Source organism: Stegostoma tigrinum, chromosome 17 (genome assembly GCF_030684315.1).
Source record: "Stegostoma tigrinum isolate sSteTig4 chromosome 17, sSteTig4.hap1, whole genome shotgun sequence".
Lineage (NCBI taxonomy): Eukaryota > Metazoa > Chordata > Chondrichthyes > Orectolobiformes > Stegostomatidae > Stegostoma > Stegostoma tigrinum.
Genome location: NC_081370.1, coordinates 19519120 through 19529731, shown reverse-complemented (window position 1 = coordinate 19529731; position 10612 = coordinate 19519120). Strand labels below are relative to the sequence as shown.

Below are 10612 nucleotides of genomic sequence, written 5' to 3'. Positions count from 1 at the left end.
GCTGACTCAGTATTCCATGTTCAGGATTGCACAGGCTTAGGAAGGAAATTTAGAAATGTTCCCACATCCGATCACTATCTGTCTTGGAAATGGCCCTGTGAGCGGTAAGCAACACGATCTATTTTGATGTAATGCTGTCCATTGTTAAAATAGCTTTTAGGCACTTACTGTCTAAGCTCACGTGAAAACAAGCCACTTGACTGAGGTACCAGGTGATAGTCACATCTCACAGAATTAGTACATCTGAGAAAGAAAATTGGAGATAAATCAAGGAGCAAATTAAAATCAGCATTTGTCTAAAATTAGATCCATGTCTATGCACTAACTGTAAAACACATTTAAGCAGTCACTTATCTTTATGGGAATTAAAATATGAGACAAGTCTGGTAATTACATTGCTTTGTACCATCGATATGTTTATTTAATTTCACGCAATTGTGATCTTACCCAAATTTTGGGTTATGATTACTTAGTGACCTAACCTTGCTAACTTTCTTCATATTAATGGCATTTATGTTGGAATTAATGATTGAAAAATTACTAGTTTGACAAAGAGTTCATTTTGTGATCTTCGATTCTCAGCTCTCTTCAAGCACTGTGAATTTAACCTATAGCTGCTTGATAAGTGCCTGGTTAAAAAACATGAGATTCCCGGACATGTAAATACAAATAATGGACTGCATCAGTAAGAAAGCCAGAGTTTATTTTTCTTTGTTTAATGAGGTAAATGTCTATACAGGATAAAATTGTTATTACAAAGTGCTAAAAACTGAGAACCATTAAACATATTATTACATGGTCAATTATCTGCAATATGTTGCCCTAGAGGATTTTTAAAAGTCTAGTTAGTTTAGCTATAATCATCTGGATTTTCTTTTTTATATGAATATGAATAAAGGTCTATTTTCATCATGGAAATCTGACATTCACATTTTACACACATCAAAAACACAGCAAATTACACAATCAGTAGTTTTTGCAGGTACAATGGTGCAGTTTATCTGAATCCATCAGCACATATCCAAGAGTCAGAATAAAAAATTGCAAATAATTGGCACTAAACCGAAGCACAGATGACCTATTCCAACAGAACTTTCACACACTGCTTGACTGCGATCTCAAATACATTATTTCAAGTAGGTTAAAGAATTCCCTTTTCTCAATAGTAAACAGGCAGAATTTAAAATAAAACCCACATTATTTATTTCATTGTTCCTGTAAGCATTAATTTGTTTACAACATGTTTTCACCATTTGAGAACTTTTAAAAAAAACATAAAATAAATACGGTGGAAATACAATTGACTAAAATCTGAAATTCCCATTTTAAATCATAATTCATCAACAGGGATACTGCGCATTGAAATAAACTGAAAATATGTACCAAGACTACATCCTTTTGCAAGTTTTCTTCCCAATAAAAACCAGGTCATATTATGGTGGTTGCAGTTAAAAGGAAGAGGGGAAGATGACTGCACTGAAGAGATGATGTAGGCATGTGTTTCAAGAATGGCAGCAAAAATACATATCTGTGACAAGCACACAGGAACAATAACATACTTAAGCATGCTTGCAAAACAAAATATTTCAAGACCCTTGATATCAGAGAACCATCTGCAGCCTTTTTATAAAATGTAATATATGTGGTCAACTTCAAGCTACATGACAAAGATCACAAGAAAATTACTTCAGGCCCTGTGAATTCAGGTAACAAAACTGGCTTTACACCTATATGTAGCACGTAATCAAAGATCATATGATCCCTACAATGTGGAAGCAGGCCATTTGGCCCTCGAGTTCACATGAACCCTCCAAACAGCATCCTACCCAGATCCATTCCCCAACCCCTCAAGCCCAACCTTATTCCCTGTAATCCTACATTTCCCATAGCTAATCCTCCTAACCTACATATCCCTGGGTACTGTGTGCAATTTAGCATGGCCAATCCACCTAATCTGCACATCTCTGGATTATGGGAGGAAACAAAATGCCTGGAGGAAACTCCATAGACACGGAGAATGTGCAAACTCCACACAGATTATTTGTCAGAGGGTGAAACCGAACCTGGGTCCCTGGCACCGTGAGACAGCAGTGCTAGAGATTAATGTATAACATTAATGTAAATGATAACTAAAATTTTTGTTATCACTAAGATTAGCTCAAATACAAAACTACATTATTTGACAAATTTTCCTATAGATGCAGAATATGCTGGAGTTACTATTTTGTCTTGAAATGTGGCAAATTACAGCATAACAATGATATTTACTTAAGCAGCTCTGATGTTCAGAGAATTCAAAGTCCAACTGGGTTTGAGAAACTTACAATGTTCTTTAATTAAGCATGAATGATAAAAATTGAGTGTTGTGTTTAAAAAAAGAGGTTCAAATCATCTGTATCCAACATCTGCATTAAATTTCATTAAACTTCAGCCTAAAACATAATGGCTCATAACCTGCTGTTAAATTAACAATGAGACTTGGTCTTACTTAAGCACACATGCTTTAGAACAGCTATGTGGTTATACATAAAAATCCCAAAGTTTGCTCCTAGGATGTGCAACTTGGCCATTAGGTTAACCAAAATGGAATCTCACGAAACACAGATGACCAGAAGAAGTTGTGAACTGAATTCAAAAATTATTTTGATTTACGCACTTCAGCCCAATCCAATAAATGCTAATTGCTGTTGGAGGTTTTTAAAAATCAATGTAAAGTTTAGGAAATGTTTCCCCTTCTTTCACTCACTTTATTACTCTTCCTGCAATACATTTGATACTTGACCTTATACTTACTTTTCAGGAACAATTCACATATAATTCACAAACCTTCACTTTGATGAGTAATAGTAACACATAGTTGCTTGCCCTGTTTATCAATTTCTCGATGTTCTCTTTTCCCCTCAATATGAATTTATAATGGTACAATTCAGGAAGGTGCCCTAAAAATGTTTTTAAGACTTTATATATATATATCGGCAGTTGAAATTTAAAAGCCTTTGCCACAGCAGCAAATTATGGCTTATTTTCAAAAATTGCTATTTTCTTCAACTGCTGCATTCAAATTAGAAGGTGGCACAAAGATGCAATATTAAGTAAGAAATCTACTGGGTTTGTTAATTTAATCATTGAAAGAAAAATGAAAATATATTCAGATTATAAAACCTGCCTATCTTGCATTAAGTTTACAAAAAAAGCAGATTTCAGATGAATACTTGAGGACTATGGTTGATCTTTTACTTGGTCAATTGCTTTAATTAGTAACTGACCTGCTCCATCTTCTGAAACTGCTGGAAAATAATTTTCTTTTAGTTAAACAGTGGAACAAAGTAGTTTCCAACTGCTCATGGCTCATTCTCAACTATTTTGTTATTTTCATAATGCAGCTTTCCATCTGTGTGATGTTAAGGCTATAAAGTTCCCACTCATGTATGTTATATTATTTAGAGTAATAGTTTTGGAAGTGCATTATGACAGTTTGACAATGCCAGCAAGTTCCAGATATAATTTTGCCCTCAAATTTCTCGTCAGTTCTAATGACTTACTCATGTTGGGAGAATGGCCACCTTTTCAGCCTTGACTCATCCACTTATGAGTCTATTGTAATAAGTAATATCTGGATTCTTGACGGGGGTAATGTTTCGAAAATTAAACCTAGTTCTGCTATGATTTGTTGTTTTCATATTGCACATAGCTGAATATTAATTCGACCTGGAAAGCCGAGCTGCTTTATCCCCTCCCAAAACCCTGTAAGGCGCCACATAAAAGAATTATGAACATTAAGGCACATTGCATTAAAAGTAACAAGATCATAGTAAGACACAAATTTTATATTGGGTTTAACAGTTAATTATAAAGGCAAATTACATGCATAATGAAGGCTCAAATCAGTGATCTTAACAGTCTTTGGCTGTATCTTTGTCTTGATTGTCTTGACGTAAATGCATTGTCAACAAATGGTCAAGTGAAGCATCTCACTATGAAAGCTTAAAACCTAACTACATTAATAGCTCCTTATTACGCATACTGGGAAGCAAATAGCTCATAGGTCAAAGCTTCAACCAAAATAAAAGCCATTTTGACTGGCTCTGTGAGTTGAGGTTCAGTCATTTCTAAGGCCTCTACTTTCTTCAGCTGATGGGACAACTAATAAAACTATCTCATCAACCGTCTGCGGATGCTGCCAGGAAAGCTAACAAAAGCAAGTATAAGTGAATTCAGTAACAAAATATCCTTCCAACTAACAGAAAAATAATTTCCTTGAAACTCCTTCAATGACCTATTTCCAGCCCAAATTTTTCACAGTGGGATGGTTGATGAGAGAATCTTGTCACATATCAAATCTCACAGTGTGACCTACCATTCTCAGGAACGTCAACATACTGCATTATCAAAGCTTACTTACCTATTGTATTAAACAAATATTTCCTTGCAAAGCATTGGCAGCCAACTGAATATTACTTGAATGTTAACAAAATTTTGTTTCCCAACGGACGTCCGAACAGTGCGCTAAGGATTAATTTATGATAACAGTGGTAATAAGAATGTTATTGGTCTTCAGATCTTTAATCTTATAGATTATTCAAGTAGGAGTTCAGTTTGTAACTGTCGCAAATTAACCTATTTTTATTATAATCTCCTTCAGAAACGATCTGTGATTATTTTTAATATAATCTCCTTCAAAAACAAACAATGTGTGTAGTACTCTCTAACGTTCCTATTTGAAAGCAATTTTCTACAGCTTTTTAAAGCTTTGCATGATCTTTACCCCAAGGGAATGGCAGCTTAAAACTTATTTCTTTGATTCCCCTGATTTAAAGGATTATTTACTGTACTGTGCAATCGTGACATCAAAATTAATTTTTAAACATTTATGGTGTTATTCTGAATGCAATGTTGCTTAACAGTCCAATTTGAACTAGCCATTGGATTAGCCATGGTGAAAGTATAATAGTTATAAGACCGCATTAACAGGATGCTAGAGAGTCATGGTGTCAGCCTAGTTAGAATTACTCCTTACATTGTACCATGTGAAATTTTCTAAGGGCCAACATTTATAAATCTACGTGACTAGTAAACAGCCTGGGCCACTGGAAGAACATTGGAAAGATTGGCACCAGCTTCCCACAATTTTTTACCATTTCAATGATTGAAAGGCCATGAGCAAGCTGTAACCTTTATATATTTCTGAAAGCTAAGGATTCCAATGGGAAATATTGACATGTGAGATGATTTTCTCAGTGCAATTAGATTTTGCAGCCTGTTTGAATGGATGCAGGCCTTGGTTCAATGCAAATATATTGAACTGGAACTGAAAACAAGATACACAGTATATCTTCATATAATGTATGCGATCTTACACTTCTAATCGAAGGATAAGTTACACATTAATAGATGTCACTGTTGGAACAGAGAAGCTCTGAAACCAGCAGTTAAATCTCAGGGCGATTTCCATAAAAGCAAATACACCTCAAAGTATAGAATATTACATAATAATAAAAGATTAAGGTATTGCATGACGGAGAACATAAGTTATGCCCAAAGAATGTTCCCAGATAAAAATGTGTAACAAGCTCAGCAACATTCCCCTGTGCCAAGTTCAGCAATAGTTTGCTGCGCCAAGCTCAGCAGAAGTTCCCTGTACCCTCACAACTTCAACCTTAACGCAGTGTTTCAACCATTATTTATATCTTCATAAACTGCGCATTTTATTAAAAAGCAACTAAGAGATGACAAATTATAAAACACACACTAGTCCAAACAACAATAAAGTTAAGAAATGGACTTATACGTGCTATAAATAACAACACTGCTCCAATGTTACCTAAGGGTTGAGCATCTATATAGAAGATTAGAGAAATGTCCACCATAAAAAATTGTCAGTTTTGGCACTGAATAGGTTGTTAAAAAAGTAAAATGGAAAACTTTTGACTATACATGTTGAACATCAGCAAGAGTTTGAAACCATGGAAGGAGACTACGTATTACAGAACAGCTATAGTACGATGAATGGAAACTTTTAATAATCTATTTTTAAACATTTAAATGATATATTATCATTCTTTCCTAACTGTAAAATAACTGGTTACTTGATACTGGTTGGTTAAATGTATAAATACAACTTCTGCTGCCAGTTCTAAAGCAGATATTCATGCTAAATTGATCACAATGACAAAGCCATATCTTAAATTTCTTTTTCAAACAATAGAATTCCAGGATTAAAGAGCAAATAAAGTAAACTGACTTTACAGCCACATCTTTGGTTGTAAATTCTTGGTGTGAAGATGTTTCATGCACAGTTGAAAAATCCTACGTCTCTGAGCTGCTAGGATATATCTTTAGTTGTAAGAAATGCTTTACTTCTCAGTTAATGTACTACAATGCTACAAATAGATGGAAGAATTTGCAAAGTGGGAGTCTGGAAAAACTGACAGAAACCTGGGTATCCCATTTGATACGTTCCTCAATGGCAAAGTAGTGCTGATCTGCGTGTTGATAAGTGCGGAGTCAAAGCATTTGTCCTGAAATAAAGCTAATGAGGTGGTGGTGAATTGGGAGGTCTCATGTCTTCTTAACCTGTTTAGACTAACTGTAGGTAAAGAGAAATATAATTCACACTTTTCAACTAATTCTAAACTTCTCAACACTTGGAGTGCAGACTCATGCTTGGCTCAGGGACATGCTACAGGAAGTACTGCTACTGAACACCACCTACTATTCTGCTGGTAGATATATTTCACCATTTTCTTTGTAAAACTGCGTACGTAGGTAAATGTATAGCAGCAGCAGCAAAATCTAACAACTTATTTTTGAGGGTAAACAGTTAAGATAATTTTGTCAGCCACATTAATGCAACTATGCACACAACAGCAAAAACGATTTTGCAATCTGTTAATTATCAGCAAGCAGCATCAATAAATCTGGGCAGGATAACGAACCTATACTTGATACTTCTTAGAACATAAAAATGCTACTTGCAGTGGCATAAAATGTTCGTTACCAAAGAGGTTATGATCAAAAAAATCCATACTTGTTGCTTCCTTATTACTATAATACAAAGACAATGCACATCTATTATTCAGTAAACAATTAAATAAGTAAATTGTTTTGCAGATGCACAATATGTTCTCAATAAACTTTTCCTACTTTATAATAAGATGGCAAATTCCAGAAGTTCCCAATACTATTTTCTATAACCTCAGTTCAATTGTGTTCTAGATTATTATGTTGCTAAGACTGTGCAGTGTTGCTCTATATACAATCACAGTATATTTAAATAGATTAGTGCAGGAGATGGCTGCTGTTCCTTCATATATCCATGGTTTGTGAACCAGAACGAAAGGTTGACATTGGATTTCTAGTAAACCATAGTCTAGAAAGATACTGTTAAGCTCACTACTTACCTAATGTAGTGTTTCCTAATTACAAATATATACATACAATAACTGTTCAGTTAAAGATAGGATCTTTTTCATTAGGCCCGTATTTGCTTTAAACTCTTGCATATGCAAAAATGAGCAGACATAGATACCTATCACATATCACTGCCAATTCCTTGCTTCAAATTTTGCACACATCAGAAGAAGGGTTACTTGTCTTGTTGAGTAAAACAATTTCTAATTTCAGACCTGCTGGTCAGGTACAGTAAGATTAGATGCAGACTAAAGTTCCCGCTGTTGCCTCTCAGAAATATAATTTTACATCAACCTGAGGAAAGCCCATCTTCTACACAAATGTTAATGGTTTTCCATTTTGCCATTTCATCATTGTGTAGCCGCTGACTGAAGTGATTAGTTTGGAGCAGACTATCCCTGAATTAGGGGAATGTTTTGTGAAGCTGATTCATATCCATTGGGAACTGGGCCTGCCCAGTTGAAATGCTATTTATAGTTATTTACTCAAGTCTCCAAAATATTCAAAATATTACAGTTACCTTTAATTTTTAAATCTGAATTCCATTTGATGTTTACTTTTGTAGGATTGTTGGTGGAAAAGCAACAGCTATAAGTGGCCTTTACTCAGGAGATGTTCACATTCTTACAACTTAATTGCAGCAACAGAGCACAAGTTAATGGGAGGAACAAGTTATGCTGACACTCAATTGTGCAGCTGTAATGAAATGTCAATCCTTTCAGTCACATAAATATAATGGTCGAGGTTGTGCCTCTGTTGGAATTAAGCCCATTGTTTTATGTTTGCTGCATGGAAAAACATTTAGTGATGGGATCCTGCAACAAATAAATTGTTCAGAATTTAAAGACACCATTCAGCAAAAGAAAATCTTTTAGAAGTATTGTTTTGGAATATAGTGGCTACACTGGTTGAGTGTATCCTTACCTTAAACAGGCTATTCTGAAGTACTGCCAGGATGAACCAAAGAAAAGAGGACAATGTATTTTCTGAAATTTAAGGTTTTTATCAGATAATAGTCAACTGCTCACCTGCCACCACACCTGAAATTCATCATTGTTGTTAAAATGTGCAGACACCAAAAATCCCATTCTAAAGCACTGCACACATTTTTAAAAATGCAACTGTGTTCACACATCAGTGCATACAGTAGCAACCTGGCTAAGCACTTAATTGCAAAGAGCAGTGAAAAAGTCAGAGTAGCTCAGAATTAGGAAAGACCACCAGAAGAGATGAAATGGTAACAGAATTAGCAGGATTCCGTAGGTTAACAATCAAATCCCATTGGCATAATTCAAGTCACCCAACAATAATTTTGGGAGTAAAATGTCTCAACATTTCAGGATTCAGTTTCTATTCCCAGTTCCCTTAGTTATCCATCACCATTTATTCTGCTCCATTTTGCAAGTAATTTATCTGTTTTGATTATAAGTAATTTGCTCTCTGTTTGCATTGCCTGTTGTAAACAGAAAGAGTCATAGAGCATTCCAATTTAACTGCAGAGTGGGAGAATATTCAATTTCAGGCAAAATTCTACTCAAAAACAAAACGTGGCAAATATGAGAATTCTTCATAAGTTACATAGTGCAACAAACATTAAAACATGTAACATGATTTTCTCCAGAATACCTTCATCTCATAAAAATATTGTGCAAAATTAATTTATTTCCAACATTTTCTTCTTACACCTGAGGCAGTTGTCCTACATGGTGCGTTTGAAAAGAATTGTAAATAAAAACAGAAAATGTTAGAAATAGATATGAGGTCTGTCAGTATTTGAATGAGACAAGACTTTAATGATTTGAACATAGTCCCTTTATTTGAAATCAAGAAGCTGCTTATTATAAGGAACCCCACCTGAAGTACTGCATTGAATTTTCATTCCTGGGATGGTATTCCAACTTTGGTCCTTTCTAGGACATATCTCTGCAAAAGTTCAATGCAATTTTGAAGGAAGTAGCTAATTACTGTCCAACTGGCAAGTTCTGTGGGACATGCTTGGCAGAGACTGGACAAACTTGAGGGTGCTGGCAGAGGTTGGAATACACCTGTGTGTCGGCATGGTATGTACCCATAGAAGGGTGACCCCCTTGATGTGTCAATAATTTCCTGAATGCCCTGTTAGAGATGGTGCCTACCAGGGAAGTGTTTGGTTTCTGGAGATTGACAGGATGCTAGCCAGTCAGACAAAACAGGCACAGATGGAGCTGCCTCACGTCATGGCCAGTACATTGTGTGCAACACTTCAAATTCCTTTTGAGATCTGGCAATCTGAGTGCAATGCTACATTCAGGACAGAGGCCTCCAATTCTGCAGTTGATCACGAGCATACCCACAAGCAGAACAACCTGACGATGCATAATGCTCGGGGACAATGGAGAATATTTCTCTGGTTCACTCCAGAGCTATGTACAACCACACCACAACAATCTGTGGAGAAGGCAACAGTGTAGTTATGGATATCACACATGAATGAGACACACCACAGTCTCAAGCATCCAGCTCTTGACTCTGTAAGAAAGAAAAGAACAAGGCATATGAAAAAGGGGGTTCAATGGTGTAGTTGTGCACATTCAGGCAGCCATGGAAGACAGTGATTAAATCAGTGAGATAAAGACAGCTGTCTGCTTAGCACACAGAGAAAGCACCATACCATTTTCATGTGAAGATAATTGGGCTCCATTCTAGTTGCTTGATTGCATGCCCAATGGATCAGCTGTCATGGCAGCTGCATCTCTGTGGAAACAGCACTAACAGGAGAGAATTTTTCTAAGCAAAGTACAACACGGGGCGGGTGGGGGGGGGGTGGGGGGAACAACCTCATAACATCACAATGCTCTTGGCAGCATCTTCGGTGGACAAAACAGCGCCTAAGACAACACTTTCACAGTATCAGTACAAAACCACCCCCAACGGTGGGGCATAATGAAGGTTTAGAACAGATGACATATGGGGACCAGCACTTTAAATGTGAGAAGGAAACAGTGATGAAGGCTGAGGCTGATCTGATCAGTACCTTTGAAGCGTGGAGAACAGACCCACTTATGATTAGCTGGAGGGAGACGTAGAGCTTCAGGGGTCACACAAAAGATGTGTCTTTCTGGAGCAGAAAAGTGACAGCGCACCCTGGTGCAGTGAACAGCACTGGACAGAGAATGGGAGACTCCATGAGATATACTTTGCAATGTCACTCCCATCAAGGAAC

At 36.3% G+C, this 10612-nt stretch overlaps 1 protein-coding gene across 1 annotated transcript in view; it reads right to left on the bottom strand.

Annotated features, from left to right (window-relative positions):
• Positions 1-699: 699 nt before the first annotated feature.
• dagla (diacylglycerol lipase, alpha) overlaps positions 700-10612 on the bottom strand; it is a 319027-nt gene continuing 309114 nt past the window's right edge. The window contains exon 23 of the transcript XR_007249020.2: positions 700-9918. The gene's annotated coding sequence lies outside the window, so the exon portion shown is untranslated. The remainder of the gene's footprint in view (positions 9919-10612) is intronic.